This window comes from Tiliqua scincoides, chromosome 2 (genome assembly GCF_035046505.1).
Source record: "Tiliqua scincoides isolate rTilSci1 chromosome 2, rTilSci1.hap2, whole genome shotgun sequence".
Lineage (NCBI taxonomy): Eukaryota > Metazoa > Chordata > Lepidosauria > Squamata > Scincidae > Tiliqua > Tiliqua scincoides.
In genome coordinates this window covers 179,381,083-179,407,811 of record NC_089822.1, presented here as the reverse complement: position 1 = coordinate 179,407,811, position 26,729 = coordinate 179,381,083, and the positions used below count along the sequence as shown (strand labels likewise).

Below are 26,729 nucleotides of genomic sequence, written 5' to 3'. Positions count from 1 at the left end.
TTTGTAAAGATTCAGATGCACAACATTACCTGATACCAACTAAATTACACAGCACATCAAAACTGTGCTTTTACATTATTATATGCTTACTAAAAAGCCTGTAGTCAACTGACATCTAATTCTGTTCCCAACCTTCACAGAGACTAATCCTTTTTGAAATACTGTATATACCTCAGAGAAACATTGCAGAAAATGATTAAGACTGATTCCCAGTGCCTTTCCCCAATGTCATATGAAGAGATGCTTGGACACTGAAATTTGCCAGATTTTATTCCAGGCCATATTACTTCATAGTTCAAATGAAATAATACAATCTAATTTACATTTAAATGTCACAAACTCTTAAAATCACAACCACATTCTAACAAAAACATTTACAAAGAAAGAGTGTCCTACCACAAACGTACCCCTCCCCCTCTATTAAAATAATTCAGGCCTAGTTCTCAGGTGGCAAACTTGTGCCTGGGCTGTAGCACTCCACACTACATGTGGAGGCTAACATGATGATATGTATTGATTAAAACAAATCCCTACTCATAAAAAATTAGCATGCTGGGGAGAAGAGTTCTAGCATAATTTCTCCCTACTAGTCCTCTACATGCAGGAAAGTTTTTGTAAGGGAAGCTTTCAATCCTGTTAGCCTACACCTGCAGTCTGAAGCAACATATTAACCCAAACCTCTGAGGCTTACCATCTCAGTGACAACTAGATCTTTGGTTTTTTAACTTAGCAGTAAATGTTATCATGACATTACACAGCAAGCACTTTTTTTGCTACAATTCTATAAATTCTATAAATTCTACATTTTTTGCTACAATTCTATAAATTCATATTCTCTGCTATGGTACTCACTGTGTAGATTAGTGGATATGTGGCTCTTTATTTTATACCCACTTAACTTACGTATGGACAAAACCGATCTCTTTAGCAATTAACTTCCTCTACCACTGCAAGATACACTAATAACTTATGTTTCTGGTCTGTTTTTCTAGTTCATATTAGTAATATTCACACTGAAGAAAAATGTGTTAAAATATCTTAATTTTTTTAAAGAATCATCACAATGCAATTTTGTTCAGAGTCGGTCAAGGCTATTGAAAAAATGTGGTTTTGAAGCGCTTTCCTTGTATTTTAATATGGAAAGCTGAACAAGCTACCAGTTGGTTACTGATGTAGGTACCAACATCTTGATTTTATTTACTACAGAATAACACTTCCAATACTGAACTTCCAGTATGTGTATATGCCATGAGCATTCAACATGGCCAGGGACAGAGATACTGCAGCTCCATTCTGCAAGTGGCAGCAAGTCTGGGGATCCATCCGCTGGAGTCATTGCCATTTAAAAAGCTATGGGACTAGGAAATGAAAGGAAGGAAAGGGTAAAGAAACAAAAGATCTCTCCCCTTACCCCATCAGTTCCTGGATCAAGCCACTGGGAAGCCGGCTTGGCTAAAGGCTGACCTGGGGCAGCCCCTTACTACATTTATCAGTCCTTGAACTAAGCTATTACTATCACAGTGAGGAGACACACCCCCAGTCCAACATTTACAATTTACCTGTTTGCCACAACTGACAAAAAACCCTAGGCACAATAATTCTCACCATATTTTCACTATTTGCATTCCAGAACACCCGCTATTTATAAATGAATAATTTGAAAACTGATGTGAGGAATTATCTTCCTTAATACTAAAAATATTTTTAACCTGAAAGTTTTGAGGTCCATTTTTCTGGATGGCAGAGTCCTTTTCTAGCACAAACTCACCTAACCACACCACACAACTACAGATAGATTTGTAACAACAATCCCCTCCACCCATCAGATAGCATAGAGGAAACATAGCAAAGCAACAATGTCAAATGTTACTGACTCAGCATGCATGCATAATTTCAGGATGCAGTCTCTCATTCCGCAGACTTTTTAAGCACCTAAATGACTTAGTTGCCAAGATCCATTTTCACAACTGAAAAACTTCAAATCATGATCTTGTTGGTGTCTCAGAGCAAGCTCTACTATGCTGAAGAACTCTTCAAAATACACAACAGTTGTGGGGCTCTAGGCACCCCAGGAGTGCCAGATGCAGGCAACTTGATCAGTATCTTAATCACAGCATAAAGACAGATCAGTTGTCTGCCTCCACAAGAAAACATTACGTAGGTAGGACTAAACTATCTATGCTCAAGCAACCAAATAGGTATGGAATAAATTCCATACTAGGAACTGCAGCAGATCATAACCAGAGTTACGTTTGAGAAAAGAACAAAACCAAGACATCAGGGTCCAAGTAATTTAGGTGCTTCTCTGGGTAACAAACCCTGCCCGCCACACACACACACACACACACACACACACACACACACACACACACACAGAGTCAAACCTATCTTTCTTTACCCACCCCAACTCCAATGACTTAATAGAATTACACTCGTTCTGCCTAGACAGTCCTATTTTGGGAGGCGCTACATTCAGTTATTAAAGGTTACCACAGCATGCAAATTGAGGAAGCCTGGCTTCAAACAACTGCTTCCAATCTTCCTTACAGAAGCAGTTTGTGCATTAGCTGTGCCATGAGACATTTTAAACATCAGAAAATTAAAGAGGAATGTTGTTACCTCGCCTTCTCCCATATGTCCTTGCTGCATGTCAAATGAGAAGAAAAACAACCTTTCAAACATTGTTAAAAATATATTGCTTCATCTCCTTCAAGCTACTCAGTGGTTCTGAAGCCTTAGCGCACTGCAGACCACACAAGAAACCTTCTACCCATACCCATATATTTTGCTATTGGGCGTTCAACAAGAGGCCTGATTTTGAAGACTCTATCTTTAACTGCTTTGAAATCACTAGTGTAACCTGTGGATCTATATTAGTTACGATTGTTTCCCTATGTTGGTAAGATACTGCATCCTCTGACTCCAATTATATCAGCCTAGGTGTTTCCTAAAATTAATGCAATTTTGTTTCAATGTTACTAATCTACCCAGTTAAAATTTTATACAAGGAAATCAGAGAAGACTTGAAGGGTACCATGAAGCCAATGATAGGAAGCTTGATGTCTAGGGACTGACAACCCCCAATTTAATCCAGCATCTAGCAAGTAGTTTTGCAAGCACACTGCTCTTAACTATTGAAGAGCACTGTAGACTAGGAATGATGCATTAAAACAGGTTGTTTTTTAGCTATATCTCTGAGTCCCCTCTAGTTTTCCAATCCCTCAGTTTTGATTGGCCATGGAGAATATATTGCTCCAATGCTGCTTATGCCCTTGAGAAATGGGCACCCAAAGATTATATCAATTAAGAAAAAGAAAGAAAGAATATATGGCTACATTGTGGCCTTGAATTAAAAAGCTTTCAAGCATCAGCATACACTTCATGCACAAAGCAACAGCCGACAATGGTTTTCTTTTACCTAAAAAAACCCACTAAGAAGATTTTTTTTTCTAATTTCCAAAACAACTGCTGGGATCCAAACACACTATTAGTGCCTTACATCACACTTTCTTCAACACTCATAATCCACCATTTAAGAATCACTGGCATTAACCCTTTGTGTTGTACACATTTAAAAAATACAACTTCTCAAATATTTTGCTTCTAAAACTTTATTTTCTTTAAAGTGGTTTGTTGCCCTAGTTCCCCACGTCTGCAGCCTGAACATATCCCCTGGTGCAGCTTCCCACATGCCACAAACAGCAGCATCTCTTCCCCAGCTTTTATATCACCTCTGTTAGTACACGCCCTTCATTCCCTTCAAACAAACTGAAGAATGCCACTCAGTCACAGAGTCAGGGGCAGCTCAGGCAGATCCAGTTGCATGCTCAGAGGGATAGAAGCTTGAGAAAACTGTTTGGCTGATAGGAGCATCTAAGTCTCAAGTTCTACATTTTAGAAACAAGGGTCTTGACAAACATTTCTTTTTAGCATCAAGCACTGCATTGTTTATAAATCCAGAAAGCCTAAGGTGCTTCTGTAATCCTGAATTAAAAACCTGGTTACACTACTCTGTCTTGTGAGTGCCTGACAGAGCCTCAAGTATTTTCAGAGAGTTCCCTGCCTAAAAAAGCTATAAAATTCTGCTTGTGGTCTATAACTGGCTAACAAAACCAAATACGACTTTCCTTGTTTGGTGCACTGACAAGCTAGTCAACATTGCTGCAATTCCTTCTGAGGCCCATGAGAGTGACATTAAACTAGCAGACTCACTGTTCTGTCATGATATGTCAAAAATCACTTGTAGTGACACAAGAAGTACGCAGATAATAGAAACAGCTTTTCTACTTCAAATCACCAAGCTGAATGAAACCCAGGTTTCTCAGAAACTAAACTCTGAAATTTTAAAAACTGTATTAAATATCTTCTGAACTGTTTATCTACTTCTTCAAACATGGTGACGAGATGTCATTAACATTCATGTAATCTAGTTCATGCTAAGAGATTGTTTCAAAGCATTCTAAGTAGTGTGTGTGTTTTTAAATGTTTCAAAAGTTTTAAGTGCTTCCAATTCAAATACAGAATGAGGTTTGAACTGCTAGCAGGGCTGGGCTCAAAAGTAATATTGTTCCACTAGTACAGTACCCTTCATAGTGTTCAAGAAAGATTCTGACAGACTGAAAGAATATCCACCATATTTACTGAATACTTTTTCAGTATATTTGTTATTTACCTGAGATAAGTACTGTATACAGTACTGTTTTAGAACTACCCCAGTTCATATTATATTAAAATATGCCTTATGTCAAAGTAGTGGCAAAAAAAAAAAAAAAATAGGCAAAGCTTGGTTCTAAATTCCTTAGAGAAAAAAGCCCCATCAGGACAGAGGCCAAGGGCATTTTAGCTCCAATTTGCACAGCTTCTTTTGTTAAGGTAACTAGCCTTCATTCCCAAGTTTCTCCATCCTAATTTATAACTACATGCAAAGCTCATAACTGGGAAAATAAAGTCTGAACTTCATCCTGAACCTCATTCATTATGCCAGAAAATTGCAACCAGTTACACTGAACGTTAAAAAAGAAAAAGCCACCGTTCAAATCTCCTCCACGAAAAGCATTTTATTATCTACACTAGAAAGCAAATCTAGCAAAAGAAGTATTTGGTTCAGCACAAATTGATGGGGTTTCGTCACACCTTTGGTGAAACCTCTGTGATAAGATTAACCCTTCTCAATTAAGTTTTATCAAGTTACAAGAAATTTCTATGGAATCAAATATAAAACTATTCTATGGAATACAACATTAACTCTAGAAATCCCAGAATTAGGGTTCTGTAATACACACATACACATTTTTGCTTATCTCCGTTACCTGCTTTGTACTTCACCTAAGTAACTTACAGCCCAATCCTATACTGATGCCATGGCACTCTGAGTGGTGTATGCCAGGGTGTATCTCCTTGGACACCAGCACAATAACTTCTGCTGGCAGACAAGTCTCAGACATTAGTACAATGATATGCCAGCATCCCTCAAACACTAGTATAATTCCTACAAACTGGAAGATTAAAATGGGGCGGAGACACGGGTGGGACAAGAAGTTGATGTATGCCATATCCTAAACCCACTTCACAAATGGACATGCACCCAATATTAGAAAAACAATAAGCTGATGGCAGAACTAGCATAGGAAGGGGAATATCCATAGGAAACAACAGAGAAGGAAAGAACACCAGAAAATCTGACCTTCTGTCACTCCCTCCGCTTTCCTCTGCAAGTTTCCATAGGACATTGGCTGCAAAGCATAGCCTATCACAGTACCTCAGCAGTACATAAGCCCCTGCCAGGAAGACCACAACTCAGATAACAGGACAAGCTGAATGGGGCTTCACCTGAATGGGACAGGTCAAACTTCAAGCACACAAAGAAAAACTCTGGTGAAGGGAACAACAGAGAAAGGGCACTATGCACACAAAGGAGGCAATTTGCACAACCTTTGTCTCTTATAACATATGTGGTCTCTCCACCACCATCCCAGGGATAGCTTGAGATCTGTGTGCCCTAGAGAAGAAAAGACTAAGTGCCAAGGCCAGAGGGGGCTTCTAGCATCTGGCATTCAGAGGTGGCCTATTTCTAAAACCAGGAGATTGCATATACCCATCATGGCTTGCCATCACCATATCCAGTGGCAAAGAGATCCACAGATCCACAGTAATTACACGCTGAGTAAAGAAATTTCCTTTTGTCTGTTCTAACTCTCCTGACACTCAATTTTAGTGGCTGACCCCTGGTTCTGGTGTTGTGTGAGAGGGCTCTAGTGTTTCCCCTTCCCACTTGTGCTGGACTCACTTAGGATACTGCAGTCATCCTGTTTATGCTGCACCATCATTGTTGCACCCTCAATATGTAAATAAATATCTTCACACAGAATCCAAATAAGTTTTCTTTCCATGTGTTAGTCCCATCAATAAGACAATCAGGACCACATATGTATATTTGTAGAGTTTGTTAATAAGTTCACCACACCAAAAGGAAAGAATCATTTACACATTAATGCATGCCAATATTTTAAATTGCCAATTGCTAAATATAAGAATTAGCTAAAGAATAATGGTTAGATGTACAAAAAGTAAGACGACCAGTTAAAAACTGCTCTGAATGCAAGTGTAAATTAAGGGGGAGACTTTCAAATAAAATTATCTTAAGTAGCATTAGCTATATAAAATGGATAGGTCCAGATATTAATTCTAATAGGTATGGAATAAAAAGGTGGGAGTTCAATAAATTATTTTTTTTTATGTCTCACTCATGTCCCCCCTCAGGCGTCTCTTTTCTAGGCTGAAGAGCCCAAACGCCGTAGCCTTTCCTCATAAGGAAGGTGCTCCAGCCCCGTAATCATCTTAGTTGCTCTCTTTTGCACCCTTGCACCACTTTTGTGCCACCATCGGAGAAGGCAAGCTGTCACACAGATGTACAATGGCCTCTGGAGGCCAAATTCAGTCTCTAGAGCACCAGCACCAGGTAAGGAGAACCGATTCCCTCTGCCCCAGGTTGCGCTGCTGTCAGACCCAACCCTGTGCTGGTTAAAGAACCCGGAAGCATCAGGCTGGAGTGCAGCTCAGGAGCGATTGGAAAGGCTCCCCCAAAGAATGGTAAGCGTTGTTCATGTGGGGGAGGGAAAAGGCAGGGCGCCAGATCCAGTCTGCAGGCCAGAGTCCAGAGAGCCCTGCTCTACAGTAATCAGATACTCCAGGGTAGTTCACAAGCATGAAACAGACAGTTCCATTCTTATTTATTGAGCAGACATATAATGTACTACCAAAGTTTTGTTAACTGTTAGGAGACTGGCAACCTGGAATCTCAAGTGATAACATGATAATACTACTACTAATACAACAAGTATTTATATATCACCTTTCTTGGTCGTCAGATTTCTCCTCAGACTTTAATTCAAGGTGGTTTACATGGGCAGGCTATTCTACACTCCCGTAGGGATTTTTACAATCACAGAAAGTTTCTGTCTTTCAAGAACCGCACATTTCAGATGGATCTTTTCTGGTCTGGTAACACTTCTGGCCTCCAGTTGCCTCCCATGGAGGCTGACAAGCAGCTCCTTCATCTCTCACTTGAAGGGCGGCCTAGACACTTCTTCGCTCATGCCAAAAAGCAGGTGGAATGGCTTGGCTTGTCAGCTGCTTCTTCAAGGTCTCACCATTCATGGAGCTGCTGGTGGCCTCGAACTGGCAACCTCTGGATGTTATCTTCAGGCTAATGGAGGCTCTAGCCTCTAGACCAGACCTCCAGCCCATTTAGCAGGAGTGATGATGATGAAGTCATTGCTAAATGTTCTGAGATAGTGCCACAACAATTACGATGTTGTGAGGCTGCTGGAGAACACCAGATTCCTTAGAGTGACCATTGATGCTGACCCCCTCCAAATTACATGGAGGATGAGCATGTGCACATGCATTTCCTCCAACCTGCTGTGCCTCCTTCTTCAGCATAAACAGCCCCCACATGCTACATAATTTATATCATGAACCCCCACATAATTATGCAGAAGAATAATGATAAACCACTTGGGAGGTGAGATGTGTGTGCACATGTTCCTCCCTGACATGATTTGGAGTGGGCTGGCAGATGCATGATCCAAGCTATTGCTTGGATTTGAGCTATTGCTAGCAATCACTGACATGTCTAATTCCCCTTTTTTAAAAAGTCATCTAACAGTGGCTACTAATACACATGGGCTGCCCAATCCTATCCAATTTTTCAGTGCCGGTTCAACCATGCCAATGGGGTGTGCGCCTCATCCTGTGGTGGGGAGGCAGTCACAGAGGCCTCCTCAAGGTAAGGGAACGTTTGTTCCCTTACCTCAGGGCTGCATTGTAGCTGCACCAGTGCTAGAACGTTGGATAGGATTGGGCCCTAACTCCCCACACAGAGCTGCAGTGGTATCAAGACAGCTTCCACTGTATCCCATGGTGGAGTTTTAGCATGCTTAGGCCTCCTTGATGTAAGGGAACATTTGGTCCATTGCCCCAGGGAAAGATTGCAACCTGAGCCCTACAGGGGTGGAAGGGCTAGTAAAATCGTCCACCCTTAGAACACTATGGATTCAGACGGATAATTGAGTATTCTGAGACATTTTCCTGCTGTCATGACTACAGATCCTGTCAAAGCCCTGGCTGATCTCTGAAATAGAGAAAAGGGCCAAGTGGTTGACATGATTGCTCCCAAGTGTCTTCTTCCACTTAGCGCAAGCCCCCTGACTGTCCAGGGAACTAGAGGCAATGAGGCAGTTGGGAAGATTAAATTCCAAAGCATTTACTGTCACCAATTAGTCTTACTTCTTCACCACCATTGTGTCAATGAGGAGCTATCTTGCAGCACTTTGACTAATAGTAAAAGATGCTGTAACATCTAAGCCCCCACAGTAGCAGTGAAAAACCATCAGTGGCCCACTGTAACTAGTCTGTGAGACATGTAAATACTGAGGCTTTCATGGCTGGCATCCATAGTGTTAAAACGTACACTGTCTAGGCCAGTAGTTTCCAAGCTATGGGTCTGCGGCCTACCAGCGGGGCCTGACCCAATTTTGGGTGGGTCACAAAACTGACAGACTACTAGACTATGACTTGACTAGACAATTAGATTACATGCATCAATCATAGAATCATAGCGTTCTATCAATCATAGAATCATAGGGAACTAAAAAGTCATAAAGTCAAACCCCCCGTAGCAGGGAATCCTTCTAGAGCAGGGGTGTCCAAACATTTTGGCAGGAGGGCCACATCTCTGTGTCAGGGGTCAGGAAAAAGTTAATTTAAATTTAAATTTTAAATTTACATAGATTTACATAAATGAGTGTATTAGAGATGGAACTTATTTGAATAAAGGTCTCTCAATAGCTCAAGGCCTATAAAAGGCCTTGTGCAAAGCAAGGTTGGCCTTTCCTTCACTACCGCTGCTGCTTCACAGACATGAAACAGCAAGTGATGAAGGGAGCCCTCCACCCACAGCTCATGCAAGAGCTCAAGACCGTCAGACTGAGAGCAGTCGCATCAGGACAGCATGGGCTCCAGTAAGTCTCCAGCAAGCCAGAGGTTCACTGGAGACTAGGAGCTCCCTGTGGGTCAAACCGGGGGAAACCGAGGGCTGCAAATGGCCCCCTGGGCTGGGGTTTGAGCACCCCTATTCTAGAGCACCTCCAGCAGATGCCTGAGAAGTCTCTGCTTGAAGATCTCCAGTGAGGGAGAATCCATCACCTTCCTCAGCAATCTGTTCCACTGCCAAACTGCTCTTACTGTCAGGAATTTTTTCCTGAAATCCAATCAGAATCTCTTCCCTTGCAGCGTGTACCCATTGGATCTATTTCTAGGATCAAGATTAAACAATCCACTATTTGGGGGCAGAACTATGGTTGAATAGCCTTTATACCCACTGAGGTTTCAGTGGTTGGTAAAACTTTTTTAGGTTGGTCCTAATGCGCAAATGTTTGGGGACCACTGGTAATGCCTACACTAATAGGCTGCTGTCAAATAAAACAGTTGATACCTAACATTTTCCCTGCTGCTGTAGCAGACATACACAAAGGATGAAGATACAACAAAACTATTCAGTGAAACTGGCAAGGTCAAGGAACCTATATATACTGATGAAAGAAGCTGTTTTCAATTAACTCTAAAAGGCACCAGCAGTCAGTCAACAATCACTGGCTTTTAAAAAAAAAAGTTCACTACTGATCTTAAAGTTCCATGTTTTTTATTCTACCTCAGTTCCCTGCTGGTCTTAAAGTCCTGGATACTTGTATTTTTGAGCACTGTTAGCCAAGAGCTGCTTACACAACATATCCTCTCTCCTATTCATTTTGTTCCAATGTTTATAAATCTCAGTGGCCTCTCTGTAGCTCCAAGTGTAATAATGACTAGTAGTAGATAATGCCTGTGTTTGCTTAAAATCCATTTTATGCCCAGCCCCAACTACATGCTTCACAATGGCTGACTTTTCAGCCTGTTATAACAAACAATGTTTCCCATGCTCTATTACAGGGGTGACCAAACCCCAAGCCCTGGGGCCACTTGCGGCCCTCAAGGACTCCTAATACAGCCCTCAGGGAGCCCCCAGTCTCCAATGGGCCTCTGGTACTCCAGAGATTTGTTGGAGCCCACACTGGCCTGAAGCAACTGCTTTCAATGTGAGGGCGACTGTTTGACCTCTCACATGAGCTGTGGGATAAGGGCTCCCTCCGCTGCTTGTTGTTTCATGTCTGTGATGCAGCAGTGGCGGCGAAGGAAAGGCTGGCCTTGCCTTGTGCCAGGCCTTGAGCTATTGCAAAAGCTTCATTCATTCATAGAAGTTCATCTTTAATATATTCATTTATGTAAACTTATGTAAATTTATTCAAATTTAAAATGTAAATTAATTCTTTTTCCCCAGCCCCCCACACAGTGTCAGAGAGATTATGTGGCCCTCCTGCCAAAAACTTTGGACACCCCTGCTCTATTATACTGGTGTTTATACTCTTCTTGGTGGCACCTATATATACCTGTCTGCAACTGCAAGGGAGCTTATATATTCCTGCCATGGAGAGATCTCTTACATCTTTGGCCAATTGCAGAGCTGTTGCATTTTCATCATAGGTTTATAAATTGGCCTGATATTTGCCTTCTCCAATGGTTTTATTCAACAATGGCCTATTAGCCTAAACAATATAAGTTTTAATGCCAGCTTGCAAAACACTTTGCTAATAGAGCCACTAGACACCAGTGAAGATGTTTTAAAACTGAAAGGTGTTCTCTACTGAATTTGCCTTTTTTCACAAGCACAGCATACTGAATTGACATTTTGATTGAGCCTCATACTGAAGTAAAAATGCCATATTCTGAGAGCTTGCTGCACCAGAATGGCACCGAGTTACAGCTCAACATGAGAAACAATGTGACTGAACCAGAGTGACACGCTTTAGCAGACAAAAAAGAGAGAGAGAGAGAGAGAGAAACTACAAGTACATGCTCTGGAATAAGTGTGAGAGTGGAGACATGAATCTGTTGTTCCCTGCTGGTCTCTGTTCTCACCTGCCTTTCACTGTGATTCAAATTTTTTAAAAGACAGTACCTATTTTTCAGGGTTTAAGATTTTAAAGGGTAAATTTGAGCATACAAAATTTTCACCTTACATGCAAACTCTGGAACCCAACCCCTACATAAGATACGACTGTACTGTGCTGTTTTTCCAGTTTACCCATTTTCTTGCCAACTTCTGATTTGTATATATTACACAAATGTGTCATAGACTAGGAAAACATACAGTATATGCTATGAAGAATCTACCACAACTTTACTGCTGTTAAATGCTATACCAAATTAAGCAAATACATTTCTGATCTTGAACCCATTCACACATTCATTTACTGCAGTGAATGTTGGCTGACAAATAATCCATTAGTAAATTGTCTTAAACTTTACAGGGTGTGAAGGGAAAGTATTTCTGACAGAAATAAAAATATGTGACATTTAGTGACATTTTCCTGACTGAACTGGAAAAATATATCTGTATCTATATATACACACAAATATACAATAGTATATCCTGACCCTAGCAGGAATGACTGCTTATGTGCTATGCTGCCTCATCACAGAAGACAATAGAATTTATATGGTCATTTATTGATGGTTCACAAAACAACATGAAAAACAGCAACCACAAATCATTTGGATGAACTACACTTTAAAATACTTCTGAGAATAGGGCCAATCTTATACTGCCATGGTACCATGCAGTACAGCAGCTCTGAAATGGCTGCCACTGTATCCTACGGGGACAAAGCAGCAGCCAGAGGACTCCTTGAGATAAGGGAACATTGGTTCCCTTAACTCATGTGGAACTCCAGCAGCCCCAGTGGGTCTACTCAGATCTGTGCCAACTACTTAGTGGCTCGGGGGGGGGGGAGTCAGGATTTGGCAGCAACCTCCGCTGCCAACCCCACCCCCGCCTGGGCCCGATCCAATCTTTGGTCTGCCCCCAGCCCTTTGGGGCACTGCCCCAAAAAGCCTTCCCAGCACCCAGCAGGGACATGCTCTGGTTAGCACTCTTCTTCGGCATCCTGCCGGTGCAGGGGCCCATTGCTGAATTGTGCTGACTTCTCTGTCAATGCCGTGTGTTCCCCAATAGCACCAAACTACCTTACAGTTGTTGCCAGGGCTGTGAGTGGGAAAATCGGTGCTGCTCCAGCACAGGATTGGACTGTTAATGTATTTTACCAAACAAAAACTTTAAAAAAAAAAAAAACACACACACACACACACAAAAATCAGGCACAGCTAACAACTTTTTGACAGCTATGTTTTTGTAATCATAGGGTAGCCATTGTGATTAGAGAACTGCACTCACTAAAGTAATAATGGCATTCAGAATGGCTATAAAAAGGTATTTTAGACAGAAAAATAGTCTTGTACACAAACAAGCTGAACTTTATGTCTGCTCAGACATTTTTTTAGCAAGAGTAAATATTAGGATGCAATGGATTTTCGCAATAGCCAATTCTCAATTTTATTTGATTATAATGTAATTTTTTAAAAAAACTACTTTCATGGTTTGTTATTCATGACTGAAGCAAGATATTTTAGCTGAAAAGCAGAGTTAAGCAAAGGAAAACACTTCCACAGAATATGTAAAATTTTCCTCTTTAGACTGACATTTGTAAGCTTTCCTGACCTACCCTGGACGGGGCAGAATAGAAACATAATAAAACTATATGTAAAGATGTAGCATGAAGAACATTTCAGGCAATTTGTTTTTGTGACTTTTGGTTTGTCTTTATATTTTTACCAAAAACTTCCCAAATTATAAGCCTTTAGGAAAGAGTGGGACAGAAACAGAATCAAATAAAATTAATGTGTTGCATAACAGAAATAGCAGAACTAGGACTCAAGAAAGATGTAAAATTCCTTTTATTAGGAAATACAGTCACGCACTGTTGGGGAAAAAACACCCATCATAAATGCAGTTATTAAATGTACAACAAGTGTGTCAATACCTCTAAGGACATTGTATGTCATAAATATCAGAATTTATACAACTCCTGCTGCAAAACAGCAATCAACTGTACATGATACCTTGGCTCTATGTAAATTACCAGCAAACTTATGTATTTGTATTTGGAGGTCAACAGGAAGCAAAATTAGCGCTTCTGGTTGACCTCCTTTAGTTTTTCCCAAATGTGCTGGCTGCCGGGAGGCTGCCTGTAAAGTGCTGTAAGCCTAGTCTTACAGTGCTCAGTTTAAGGAAGATTTTCTTCACCCAGTAGGGCTTTAAACTGGGTAAACGGGCACACAGAGGTGGCGGGAGGGTCCCTGTATCTGTGTGGTTTTTGGGTCTGTGGGGGGGCAGAAACGCATCCCCATGTATACCAGGGCACATCTATTTTTATTCAAATAGTTGGTAGAAGCTATCGATTTATCACTGTATGCCAGTGTTTTTCAAAGTAAATGCCTAGGAACTCTTTCAAGGACTCCATAAGCAAACCGTAAGTGGCCTCCATCTGGCCCTTTTCAGTTAATTAGTGTGTCCCTCCTGCCTCCCTTGTTTGTGACTCTCCTTTCTCATTCCTCTTCTGTTCTTGTTCTTCACCAGTATTCAGTGTTGGGCTTGATGCTATACCAGTCTGTGCCATGTACCAGCATTTTTCTGAGACTCTATGTATGCACTGGCAGGGCTCCCTGATTTTTTTTAGGAGCATAAAGGGTTCCAGAGACCAATAAGTTTGAGAACTATGGCTCTATGAGATAGAAACAAGAAGGAACTGTGTATTACTAGTAAATATTTGAGATTGCATTCCAGGTAATGCACTGGCTTCTTTCTGGTTAGTTTAAGAGTAGTTGGGTTGAAACTGTAGTGGGCCAGTTCCGACTGGAACCTGCTCAATGCATTTAAAGGCATGCTCAAGCATGCATACTTCAGTGCCTTCTCTTGGTTCCATATGAGTTTTCCTAATCATGTTGGGAACAGGAGGCATTTTATCTGAAATGCCTCTCTCAGCATGCTGTAGAGGAATGCTTCAGAAGATTTGCCTTCACTCCCATGTGTTATGTGGAACTGAGAGGGGCTAGAATGTGCATGCACAATGAACTAGCATATCTTTTAACCATTTTTGCCCAATCCACAGGTGTATACATTAGATCCTTGTTGCAAATATGGGCAGAAATGGCTTAAATGCATGGGACCAGTAAGTATAGTCTCAACTGGCCCAACCTTAATTTAAGCAATTTCTTGATGAGTCATTGAAGGATGGAAGGTTGTTTCGTTTTATTTCAAAATCTTTAAATACCAAGGAAAGAGTGCATGTGGCAACAGCCGAGATTTTAAAATCTTATCTTGCACAATGACTGCTTATATCAACTGCCAAAGTGTTTTTGCAAGTTTCTGTATGCTCTTTTCACATACTAAGTTACAGTACTTGAATACAAACAAGGATATTGATGCATACAATCTAGTCCGTAAAATATTAATAAAAGGATTAGTTGGTAGAACTGGTAGAAAGGATTAGTTACCAGCACTGGTTTTGACACTTAAGTCCTTGTGTCTTTTGGACAGTCTTCTTTAGTAACTGAATGAGAACAAAAGTAGGAAGTTGCATAGCAGAAAGAAAAGGCAGCACTCAGTTAACCCTCTCTCTCAGGCAACCCAGAAAGCAACACCAGCAAGCTGCCTAATTTGCTGTCCCACCTACCCTGCCTGGGCTAGTGAGAAGGCATTTATCCAGTGCTGCAGTATGTAGGCCAACCCACTTTGGTTTCTGGCCACTGTGGTAGGCAGTGGATGGACTCAAACCAGGGAAGCCCAACTCTCCCCCCAAGGGAAGGGATACAAGGGATTTCCAGCACACACCTGGATCTAGACAACATGGAATTTGGTTTACAGACCAGATGATTTTAGGTGGCAGGCCAGATCTGGCCCATGGGTTGCCTTCTCTAGAGCCTTCTAGAGAATTTCCACCAATGATTGTTTATGTCTGTTCACAGCAACAGGATATTAATCTGGTTCAAATTATATGGCTAGAGTGAATATTTTTCAAATACCAGATTATCTCCTGCTTTCTGTGGTCCGTCAACTATGTTCACAAATTCAAAGATATGTCACCTTAGAGATACAATGTATTCTTAGTGTCTCCTGTATTAAGTGTCTTTGATTTGAAAAAAGTAGCAGTTAAGAGATTGGAGGTTCTGTTGCAATAAGCTTTTTCCAATTATGCAATGCAATAATGCTAATCATACAAATTTAAAAAACTAGGGTTATCAATCCTTTCTACCTGTATCTCAAAGGGCTTAAAGCATCAAACCAAACTAACAACTTTATGAAGTACACTGTTCAGACAGTTTCACCACTGCAATCTTTCCTAAACCACCATATGATACTTACCTATGAGTGTATGAATAGGCAGTGTTGCCTGTGTTATGAGCTGTATGCTACAGAAAAGAGGCCCCAGTAGCTGCGGGGGTTCTGTTTTGGAACCCCCCCATAGATACCAGAAACCACAGATACGCCAGACACCCCTTCCGCATCCTCTTCTGAGCCCTGAAGAAGACGTGCAGGATTCAGGATCCACAGATACAATCCCCCCCCCCCATATGTTACATTAAGGGATATACATATAGTGCTGCTTTGGTCAGCCAGTGCACACGTCATGAACATTTACATACAGCAACCTTTACCTTTTCACAATAACTAGGTAGGGATAATGTCAAATTAGATAATTCCATTGTTCTGGAAGAAGCTGGTCATGGATATGAAAATAAGTGTGTGGGGGGTTGTTTTAGTTCACAGCACATCTTTTGAATGGGCAAAATGCTCCAAGTTCAACTCTTTGAACTTCCATTTAAAAGGATCTCAGATAACAGAGCTGAGACTGTGGACAAATACTGCCAGACAAGAGTATCCAATAATTCAAGATGTGATTCTTTTTTTGTGTGATAACGAAATAAGAACACATAACACCGCTTTCTGCGCTTCTCATTTTTCTTAAAAAAACCAAAATCTGTAAAAAATAAAAAACTGCTTTCTAACACCTCCACATATTGGTCACTGTAGGCTGGTTGGGTTGGAGTGGGGGGTGCATGGGTAATGACTCTGGCTTCCTCTGCTGACACTATACCACCTAGCTAGTAAACTTTTACAGCTATTATAATTTATAATTATTTTTTAAAATGCATCCTTGGAATAAGAACACAAAAATGTCTCATTTTTGTCAAAAAATGAAATCTGCAAAAAAAAAAAAATTAAACCAAAAAAAAAAAAAAATCACACCTCTACCAATAACACAGGCCTACAAAATTGAGGGTCAAACGTTTTCCCCAAACTTTATGGAGGTTTTATATGAATTTGAGGTGCTGGTTCCAAAAATAGCATCCGTTTTGCCCTATCACATCTAGTTTTGGAGATATAGTATAACCTCATTAGTGAATGGTTCCAGCAGCTTCCTCATGAGGAAGCTGCTGGAACCATTCACTAAAGAGGCTATGCTGTGTCTCCCAAACTAGACATGATGGGGCAAAATGGATGCTATTTTTGGAATCAGCACCCCTAATATACCCAGGAATTGGTGTAATGTTTAAGGAAGCAAAATGTGTGTTGGCCTGTGTAATAGATGCAGAGATTATCTGGCTCAGGAGAAGCCACCTTCATGTGTACATACAGCTCCCAAAGATAACATGTTCCTAAGAAAAGTATTTTTCCCACTGCCTTTGTGTCATCTTGCTCAGAGGACAAGAGAGGATTTCTTCCATTCTCAGTGGGGAAAGGACAACTGTATTACGGTATGTATTGGCTAAAATGGTATTTGAAATGTCAATTTCCACACTCAGCTAGAATTCAGCCTCAAAAGCCCGGTATGTTTGGGGAGCTGAAGAAAATGCATTTTGAAATACTTTCAAGCTGCTTTACAAAGTTACCAATTCAGAGAGATGGATAAGGCATAACCAAATGCATGATCCTCAATGTTTTATAAAGAGCATTTAGCAGGTGTTGGGTTCTTCCCGTGATCAACAATCTAAATCAGGGGTGCCCAAACCCCTACCCGGGGGCCACCTGCGGCCCTCAGAAGCTCCCAATCAGGCCCTTGGGAAGCCCCCAGTCTCCAATGAGCCTCTGGCCCTCCGGACACTTGCTGGAGTCCGTGCTGGACCAACGCAACTGCTCTCAGCATGAGGACAACTGTCTGACCTCTCATCTGAGCTGTAGGACGAGGGCTCCCTCCCCTACTTGCTGTTTCACGACTGTGATGCAGCAGTAGCAGCTAAGGAAAGGCTGGCCTTGCTTTGTGCAAGGCCTTTTATGGGCCCTGAGCTATTCCAAGTCCTTCATTCATACACCTATAAGTTCCATCTCTAATATATTCATTTATGTAAATTTATTCAAATTTTAAATTGTAAATTAATTCTCTCTTTCCTGGCCCCTGACACAGTGTCAAAGAGATGATGTGGCCCTCCTGCTAAAATGTTTGGACACACCTGATCTAAATGAATGGGGAAAAAATATTTTCTTCAGAAATGCTAGATAACTGTGAATTTAGTTCCTATAATATTCATTCTCAAGTCTTTTTGCTAATTTATGTCAGCATGTACAAACATGCCAGATTTAAATTACAGTGAATTTCTTTTAGAAAATACTAATACGTTCAAGTAAAGCTCTTTTTTTCCTGTGGAAAATATGATCACACAGCAGTTAGGATTATTAGGTTCTTTGATCCACTTGTTTTGAAAGTAGACATCCTCTCATTTTCAGAGCAACAAGAAAGCAGCAACATAATTGATTTTCTATGTTTATATTATATATACACATACATACACCAATGGTGGTTTGTTGGTATTGCCCTTGCATTTATATCTATGCAAGAGATACCAGCAAACTGCCACAGAAAAATATATTATCCTGGGGTAAATAAGGACAGTTGTCTTCCCTCTACTGAATGGAACAGCATCATCACTCCTTGGTTAAGGCTTTCCAATTTTAGAAAAATGGTTTAGAACAGCATTTTTCAAACTGTGGGTCCAGACCCACTAGGTGAGTCATGAGCCTAATTCAGATGGGTTGTATAACACCTAGCTCAGCCACCACTGAAAAAAGTTGAAAATTCAGGGTATGGAGCTGCTAGGCAGGGTGGGCTTTCAGTGGAAGAGAGGCATGGTATTTTGTCCTGAATAGGTAGGAAGATGGGACCTCTGTCTTTTCTGGATTCAGTCTCAACCTACTGACCTAACATAATCAGGTGGTAACCTACTGGTGGGTCCCAACCAACAATTAGGGAAACACTGGCATACAATATTTAAACTTCTGGGTTATTTTTGTTGACCGACAGCATGAAGTTGAATTCGTGCAAATCTGTCAGGTGCAAGATGTGGGTCAATTATATTACCGAAGCTCAATGGTGAGCATTCACAGATTCATTCTGAGTATGCCTGTATATCTGAATGTACAAGAATATATTTTAAATAAACCTGTACAGGATTACTTTAGTGTGTCACTTAGCTTGCTGGAACAAACTTAGTGGTGTTCACCATCTGTAAAACTAAATTTCAAATGGAATGTTCAAATCACAGCTTTGCAGATAATCTTCTTATATTCCACAACAGGAAAAACTTACTTATTGAATACCCTAAAGCCCAGTTAATTTTTTTCATCTTACTTAATGCCTGTTTAATTAAAAAAAAAATCAGATGACTTTGGCATTTAGAACTAAAATATATTTGATAGTTTTGCAATGTTCATACACTAAGAAAACCTAGGCCTGAGATTTAGATCAAAATTTTTTAAAATTGAGCACATATTCAGAATATTCTTTATTTTCCAAGTTTGATCTTACTTTGTAATACTCTAGCAACACTGAAAAACTCATCTTTAAGAAGGATTGTACCTATCTACAGGTGCAAACTTAACTGAACATAACCATGAACTCTTCCAGTAGGGTAAGTTACAACATGCTTTTCCTATATACAAATTAACTTACAGTAAGCTCATGTCAAAACGTAAAACCATAGCAACTTTCAAACATGTGCATCACAAAACACTACTGAAGACAGCTGCTGACATTTGCTCTGTACCAGCTAAAGGGGCACATTTTCACTAAGGTTCCAAGAAAAAAGGGCTCCTGACTCTTGCCTACATTAATTGTGGTATTTCCTGGAATTAGTAGTGCTAAGCCACAGGCAGGAGCTCAGCACTCAAAGCAAATGCTGCTACTTTACCAGCTGCGGCAGATCCAGGGAGAACCACCAACATCCAGTGAATGCTGCTGCCGCCGCCGCCTCTTGCGGTAGCGCTCCCAAAATGGCAACTGATGAAGGGCTGCATGCTCTGCTATCATAAACGGCTGCAGCCAACAACCCAATTTCAGATAGCATTGGGCTGCCCAGCATGCAAAGTGAAATTTTTTTTGTCCTTACTTTTTCCCTTCAAACAACAACACACTCATGCATGTGCGTGCATACCCACCTACCCATTTCACAACTTGCTTTTAAAACTGCTATTTCAAAAGGTGTACCATGGTCTGAGAGACAGGAATCCAAAGCTTTCTTGCAGTTTCATAAGAACATAAGAACATAAGAACATAAGAACAGCCCCACTGGATCAGGCCATAGGCCCATCTAGTCCAGCTTCCTGTATCTCACAGCGGCCCACCAAATGCCCCAGGGAGCACACCAGATAGCAAGAGACCTCATCCTGGTGCTCTCCCCTACATCTGGCATTCTGACTTAACCCATTCCTAAAATCAGGAGGTTGCGCATACACATCATGGCTTGTACCCCATAATGGATTTTTCCTCCAGAAACTCGTCCAATCCCCTTTTAAAGGCGTCTAGGCTAGACGCCAGCACCACATCCTGTGGCAAGGAGTTCCACAGACCGACCACGCGCTGAGTAAAGAAATATTTTCTTTTGTCTGTCCTAACCCGCCCAACACTCAATTTTAGTGGATGTCCCCTGGTTCTGGTATTATGTGAGAGTGTAAAGAGCATCTCCCTATCCACTCTGTCCATCCCCTGCATAATTTTGTATGTCTCAATCATGTCCCCCCTCAAGCGTCTCTTTTCTAGGCTGAAGAGGCCCAAACGCCGTAGCCTTTCCTCATAAGGAAGGTGCCCCAGCCCCGTAATCATCTTAGTCGCTCTCTTTTGCACCTTTTCCATTTCCACTATGTCTTTTTTGAGATGCGGCGACCAGAACTGGACACAATACTCCAGGTGTGGCCTTACCATAGATTTGTACAACGGCATTATAATACTAACCGTTTTGTTCTCAATACCCTTCCTAATGATCCCAAGCATAGAATTGGCCTTCTTCACTGCCGCCGCACATTGGGTCGACACTTTCATCGACCTGTCCACCACCACCCCAAGATCTCTCTCCTGATCTGTCACAGACAGCTCAGAACCCATCAGCCTATATCTAAAGTTTTGATTTTTTGCCCCAATGTGCAAAAAACTGCACATTGTTTCAACTGCAATCACAGGCATCAGTTCCACAATCATGCTGCTTCACTCTCTGGGAGCTCTTGTTAGTCAAGTTCCTTGCCTGGGTTACCTCCCTAATCCCGTTTTCCCTAACGGGCAAGGCATTCTGCATCATACACCTCCAACACATGTTCTGCTGTTGCCAAAGCCCATTTTCCTGCTCTCATTTCCAGGTTCACACTTAGCAGAAGCTTCCTACTACCCCTCTTTTTTCTTGCAATATACACTCTCCTTATACTTTTACACAGTATAACTGATGATTTTATGATTTTATATATGTCTAAAGGGATGTTGGTTTTAATTTTGTGTATTTTGCTGTGTTGTTTTGTGACTAGCTGGTCGGATGACCGTTAATAAAGTATCTGTATCTGTTACACAGTAGAGTTCCATTTCCTGTTTACTTCCCCAGAGAGGCCGCATTTCCCTAGAAAAGGTGAAGATGGCCAAATGGCATGGAATATTCAAGTCCTAAACACACTTTTAAGAACTGATAGCAATGGTGAAAGGCTCCAAACAAAAATATTAATACACACAGCTATTTTCTATCATCTGAAAATTAGCAAATCTGATCAGTGCTGCAATCCAATCACATTTTTCCAGGGCATCCTGATCTTCTAATCTAAATTTTTGTGTAGTTTGAGACTCTCAGTCCAATTTCATTCACTTAAGAATAATCTTCTAAGAATTTTACATTCCTAATGTAACAAATGCTCTGTTCAATCTCATTTCCTGATGGGCAGAAATATCAAGAGAAACAGCAGTACTAGAACACAGTATGAGAATACAAAATCAATCTGAAGTTAAAAATATTGCTTCCTATCAAGTACTGCTATCTTAAATTGAAAAGTATGCCACCGCCCTCAGCAGAGGTCACTTTCCTCCTCTGTGCATCAGATAAAATCCTCAAATGATAATTTTTTTTAGGTGCAAGCCATTGTTTCTTATTTGAAGGTAACCGTTATTTTTAAAAACCTTTAGAACAGCCACTTTGAATAAGACCATGTATGAAGTAACACATTAGTGAGGAGTTTACTATTTGCCCAAGATAGTAACCAAGTCATTTATTTATCATCAGAACTTTGCGCACTGGTATCTGTGCACACTGTTTTCCAAAAGCCAGACCAAAGGATGTGCAGCTGGTTAGCGCTTGGCTTTTCATTATGAAACCTACAAATGGCAGAATGGAACCCCAAACCTCAAGAGAAGTTCTCCAACCACAAAAACTTCAGAACCAGAAGGCTGTTCTGAGTGTTATTAGCAGTTCAGAATAACAGCAGCAACAAAACACTATGAAGTGTGTATGACAGGTGGGTGAGAATCCTACCATAGCTGTAACTAGAGGACAAGTTTAAATAAGTACCTTATTTAACTACCCAAGATCCCCAAGCATCATAAAAATCTTATTTCGGATTCATACTGTATTACAAAATTATATCAAGGTGCAAGTGTTGCAATACCTGCCAACAGTCACCCTAGTTCTTTCAGAAAGTGATATGATCTAGCATGCTGCATATAGCATTTGGTATCATCCATGTAGATCTACAAATCAGCACTTTATAATTCCAGAAAGACACGCTGGGAAGGCTGGAGACACCTTGGTACTCTAAACTACTCTCAAGTTTCCCTGCAGTACATTTTTTTTTCCTTTTTTGTGCCATCAGCTGCTTCCCTGAACAGCAGAAATAGACTATTCTTGATCCAACACATTTCCCTATCACCCACTTGCTGCTTCAAGAAAGCCACCAATGTTATTTAACCAACTATTATATTGGGGTATTTTCCTAGTATACTACAATTTGATTGTTCATTTGTAAGGGATAGCTTCTGTATTGGAAGAGAAAGAAGTTGTAAGGGTATTCTGAACTTGATGAGCTATTGGACTAAAGTATCAAGGCACTTAACTTGCCTTTCATCAGTTTAAGATGATGCACCTGGTGGGTCCTGATGCCTTCAATGTACAGCAGGCCCTTCTTATCCATTCCTGGAAACCCTGTGGATAGTGAAATCCGTGGATGTTGGAATTTGTGGATTTTGGGGCCCTTTAAACCTCTGAAGGCAACTGGAGCAGTTTTCTGGACACCTCTGGAGGCTTTCTGCAGAGGCTGCAGGCAGAAGTGTGCAGCCTCTGTGGGACTCTGAAGACCCTCCCAGAAGTAAAGGGAGCAGAGTTCCCCTCACCTCCAGAGGGTCCAGGCCTGCTGGTCCCCTGTGGGTTCAAAGACCTGTGGTGAGGAAATTCACAGCTACCAAAACCACAGATAACATGGGAGAACCTGTATATCCTCAAAAACCTAACTGGCTTCCATTAATTCTACCACTACTTACAGGGAAAACAGCTTGACAACACACCTTTAAGAATGAAGAAAACTGCAGTCAGGACCCCAGCTCCTGGGGTTTCAGCAAGCCTTTAGAGCAACATTCAACCTTTTCATCTCACATCACATTGACAAGGCACTAAAATTGTCAAGGCACACCATCCGTTTTTTGACCACTGACAAGGCACACTGTACTACCAGCAGCTCCTCCAATGGCCCTACTAACAAACGGCACCCAAAGTCACACTGCACACCTGTGGGCTATTTGTGGTTGAAATTGCTGCTTTTGAGCATCTGGTTGATTTGGTTGCATTTTGCTGAGTTGTTGATTGCTACCATCCACTAAATGCTGTGGAAGGATAAGTTTTATAATGGAACTTTGAGATAGATATGAGAAAGTACTTCACAAAATACTAAGTTACAGAATGTGCTGTGCAATGCAATGATAGTCATTTCACATGGCTTGAAAAAGATATTAGATAAATTCATAGAGGATATGGCTAATAGGAACTGGCTTCTTCAAAGGCAGTATACCACTGAATATCAATTGCTGGGGGAAACATTGGGGGAGCAGTACCGCTTCCATGCTTTACTTGTAGGTTTCCCTAGAGGCATCTAGTTGGCTACTATGAAAAATATGATGTTATACTAGATCAGGGGTCGGCAACCCGTGGCTCTGGAGCCGCATGCGGCTCTTTCAGCCATCTGCTGCGGCTCCTCCGGGTGAAAGTGGCAAAGGGGGTGACAGGAGGCACCTGTGTTGGGAGCGCAGGCTGCTTCCCTCCGCCCCCTGAGCTCACTGCCCTCCTCTCCCTTCACCCCCACCTGCCCTGCATTGGTTTCCCTTTTCAATTTTGCCCGCTCTGCAGGCTTAAGCTCCCTGTTTTTCCCTTCCCCAACTCTCCAGCAGGACGCCCTCCTCCTCAGCCATTGCTAGCCCTTGCAGCCCGCCTTTCCCTGAGCAGGTCCTCACTCAGTGCAAGGAGAGGCTTTTCCTCCACAGCAGAGGAGACATCCTGTGTGTCTACTCAGTAGTAAGCCCCATTACAGCGGATGAAGCTTACTCCCAGGAAAGGGTGCCTAGGATGGCAGCTTTGGAGCCTGCTCATATGCGTGTCTACTCAGTTGTAAGCCCCATTACAGCGGATGAAGCTTACTCCCAGGAAAGGGTGCCTGGGATGGCAGCCTTGGAGCGTGCTCCTATGCGTGTCTACTCAGTTGTAAGCCCCATTACATCGGATGAGATTTACTCCCAGGAAAGGGTGCCTGGGATTGCAGCTTTGGAGCCTGCTCAAGGCCAAGCACGGGTGAATGGGAGCCTGCGCCCGGCAGGTCTGTTCGTGAGCAAGCCCTGCTGTAGTCCCTGGGCTACTCCCAGGAAGGTGTGGAGGGCTGCAGCCTCAGCCCCCTCCTGTGCAGGTCTACTCACAAGTAAGCCCCACTGTAGTCAGTGGGGCTTCCTCCCAGGAAGGTGTGGAGGGCTGCAGCCTCAGCCCCCTCCTATGCAGGTCTACTCACAAGTAGTCAGTGAGGCTTCCTCCCAGGAAAGTGTGGAGAGGACTGCAACCTGAGAGCTCCAACCAACTTGTCTGCTCAGAGGTCCCATTGTAGTCAATGGGGCTTACTCCCAGGATAGTGTGGAGAGGGTTGCAGCCTGAGGGAGGGAGGACAGGCAGGCAGGGCAGAAGCTGGCCTGTGGCTGCCCCCCCACCTTCCCCCCCAGCTCTGGCTTCTTCTCTTCCCCACCTCCGGAGTCTGTGTCCTTTTTTCCTTCCAGCAGCGTGCCTCTGGAAGGTGGGGGGAGTTCTTTAGTATCCATGTAAGATAAGCAGATGTCATAACCACCATATGTATTGGAATCATGGAAGATCTGGTGAGGAGGTATATGTGGTGTCAGCAGCGGCCCCTTTAAGGGTAAGCCCTGGGCATCCAGCAGAGTGTGCTGCACAGCTGCAGCCACTTGAGGGCAATAGGGCCCTAAGGGATATAAGGAGCACCTGAGGCAGGAAGGGGGTGTGGGTTGTAGAAGGAGTGTAGGTTGGAGAGGAAACTGACTGACTTAGATACTCTGACTGACTCACTTTGGAATCTGACCTTGGACTGTAACTTGGCTTATTGACTTTGGACTCTGTCCTGGATACTCTGACTGACTTTGTGACTAATGGACTGCTGGAGACACTGGAGTTTGAAGTATGGCTGCTGTGCCCAAGACCTGCTGAGGACCAAGGGTCTGCTGTAGTGGTGGGAGGCTGTTGGCAGGAGAGAGGACCCCTGCAGGTTGAACAGGCAAGCTACCCTGGAGGTAGGGTCTAGCAGGACTGCAGGGCAGAACCAGGGTCATTTGTTGGGGGAAAGAAGGGGAGCTAATTTGTTTAAAGTGGGCATAATTCTCCAGGCAGAGAATGGCCTTGGAATCAGGCAAAACACCATAGAGGACCAGGTATCTGAAAACACAGGACAAGAATGCATGACAAAACTAACTAAAAGCTACAAGAGGGGGCTACATTATAAAATGGGACCTATAAGAGCATAAAGGTAAAAAAAACTACATATGCAGTTTTATCTTCATTTTAGATGTCAAAAGGGTTTTGTGGCTCCCAAGGTTTTTTTTTCTCCGGAAAATGGGTTCAAATGGCTCTTTGAGTGTTTAAGGTTGCCGACCCCTGTGCTAGATGAATCTTTGGTTTGATCCAGTAGGGCGGGTTTCCCCCCCCCTTCCCTTCATCTACCACTATGGTCCTCCATAAACTAGTTCCTTCTTGCACTACTTGCAGGCAACCAATTACCATCTCAGAGTCGATAGTCTTTCTACTCTTTTCTAGGAAGAAACAAAGCATTTGGTCTGGCTCATCAGTAGTATGACAACACTCAAATTGTCACTTCAAATAACTACAGTTAGAAGGAGGGAAAGAAGGTCTCCTTGTGCCAAATTCAGTCCATGAAAGTCAAGAATCTCATAAAGGAAACAGAATTAAGTCTCTAGACAAGTTCTGTGAATATAAATATCATCCTGAAAATGACAGCTACTCAGAACTGACTAAGTGGAGGATTCAGAAAAATGGTCAACAAAAACGAAGTGCTATAACTTTTGACAGTATTTTAACAAGACAATTGTTTGAGTATTATATCTTTTCTGTGTCTACTAAAAAAGAATTGCAATGTTTAAAAAATAAAATACACATACATTGACAATAGATGCTTGTTTATATGTTCAAGAGTACATGGGCAGCCCAATCCTGAGCTGCCCAGTATGTGGGGCTGCAGCGGCGCCAAAAATGGCTGCCTCTGCATCCAGCACACTCCAGGCAGCAGCCACCACCTTCTCCTCAAGAGAAGGGAACTTTCATCCCCTTCCCCCAGGTAAACCGAGTAGCCCCCGGAACACTCTGGAATGCCTCCAATCACCAAACATTTAACCAGTGCGCCAATAACATTTCATGAGATTTGAAATGTTTTGTAAGGTTATATTGTG

General features: G+C 42.0%; 1 protein-coding gene across 1 annotated transcript in view; it reads right to left on the bottom strand.

The window, feature by feature from the left end:
* The window catches only part of CPEB4 (cytoplasmic polyadenylation element binding protein 4), a 72,377-nt gene that overhangs the window by 16,552 nt on the left and 29,096 nt on the right, over nt 1-26,729 (bottom strand). The gene's annotated exons all lie outside the window — the stretch shown is intronic.